The sequence below is a fragment of the Lactuca sativa genome, chromosome 3, assembly GCF_002870075.4.
Source record: "Lactuca sativa cultivar Salinas chromosome 3, Lsat_Salinas_v11, whole genome shotgun sequence".
Lineage (NCBI taxonomy): Eukaryota > Viridiplantae > Streptophyta > Magnoliopsida > Asterales > Asteraceae > Lactuca > Lactuca sativa.
In genome coordinates this window covers 181,591,532-181,593,189 of record NC_056625.2, presented here as the reverse complement: position 1 = coordinate 181,593,189, position 1,658 = coordinate 181,591,532, and the positions used below count along the sequence as shown (strand labels likewise).

The 1,658-nt window shown below is 37.0% G+C and overlaps 1 non-coding gene across 1 annotated transcript; it reads left to right on the top strand.

Moving 5' to 3' along the window:
• The first annotated feature begins 597 nt into the window (after positions 1-597).
• On the top strand, positions 598-704 carry LOC111909420 (small nucleolar RNA R71). The gene has a single exon (XR_002856200.1). It is a non-coding gene; the product is annotated as a small nucleolar RNA R71 (small nucleolar RNA).
• Positions 705-1,658: the final 954 nt, after the last annotated feature.

The window sequence follows — 1,658 nt, the reverse complement described above, 5'->3', positions numbered from 1 at the left end:
TTCTGGTCTCTTATCACCGCAGCGGTCTCATCAAGTCGTTTTTCCGAAGCCTCCATGAATCTCGTAAGCATGGACTCTAAATCAACTTTCTTTTCAGGTTGTGGTTGCTCCTTTTGGTAGAAACCTCGGCCAAGTTGCCTAAATTTCTCTCTTTTGCTTTTTGTATTCATTATTTGGAAACCATTCTTTCTTTGCTTCCTCTAATCTTCATCGTAGTGGTCTCCACTCGAGTAGCATACTTAAGCTTTATTATTCCCATTATCTTCCACATGGCACTATTTTTTCAAATGTGGACCAATGCATTTTTCCACAACCCACACGAATAGCATGTATGGATTGATCCATCTTTATCATTCTTCGGTCGATATTATTCAACATAACTAACACAACCACCATTTCCTCAGAAGTGCCACTCCCAACTCCGTTTGCCCCATCATTTCTAGGATTGTGATACTCACGCGAATGCTTAGAAAACTCTTAAATTAGCTCCTTCATTTCAACGAGATTTTTCTTTATTAAAGGTACTTGAGAATCAAAGAGTTGTCTTGTCATCACATTTACCCATCATAAAAGAGGGATACTTCTTGTTTCACATTAAGATCATTTTGAGGGCAATTTTGAAGTAATCCCTTGTAACGCTCTTATGCTTCATAAAGTGATTCACCCGGTTGTTGCTCAAAGTTAGGTATTGCCTTCGTGAGTTTAGACACTTTTGTTGGTGGGAAAAAATGCTCTAAAAATTTTTCATGCATTTTTGCCCATGTAGTAATTGCATCAGGTGGGAGTGCCTTAAACCAATCCTTAGCAGCTCCTTTAAAAGTAACTGGAAGCATTCTCAATAACACCGTCTCGCATGGAACATTTGGAATGTTGAAGTAATCAACGATGTCACTAACTTCATCAAGGTGCTTGTAAGCATCCACATGATCTTTCTTAGAAAATGGAACGTCTTTAAGTGTGGAAACAATGTGTCCTTTAAGCTCGAATGTGGCGGTGGCGGGAATCGCGGGTTGCACTAGACCTGGACCTGTGTCCTCTCGTATTCTCTTCTTATAAGTCTCCATCGAAATGTCGGCAATGTCTGTCATTTTGTCTTTTGGCTCGTTTTCGGGTTTGCTCTCTTCTTTTGCTAATTCTGTTTCGGACTTGTATTCGGATTCTTGTGTATTAGGATTCTGCTCAAAGCTTTCAACCTTGTTTTTGTCCTTTAGTGGATTGCTTGCTTCTCCTATGTTCTTTCCATTCTTCTTACCAAAAACCAACTTAAGATCTTTGAACGATTATTTCTTGTCCGTCTTTTTACAAAAGGTCTGACTCTTGATCTTCGAGCGGTGGTATCAAAGGTATATTGGATCCACGGTTCATGTACTACTGCAACAAAAAACAAACATAAAAACAAACAAAAAGTAATTAAAAAGTCCTACTAAACATAAAAACGAACAAAATGTAATTAAAAAGTCCTACTAAACATAAAAACGAACAAAAATAAAAACATAAAATATAAAAAAAAAAAAAAAGTAATTAACATGCTAGGTAGAGACAATCAAACACAAGCTCATAACCAACAATTAAAATCCATAAATCAATAAACTAAACCATAGAGTTAAAGCTTCATCTAGCTAAACAAAAGCTACTAGATTCAGCTACTCATGGCTGAT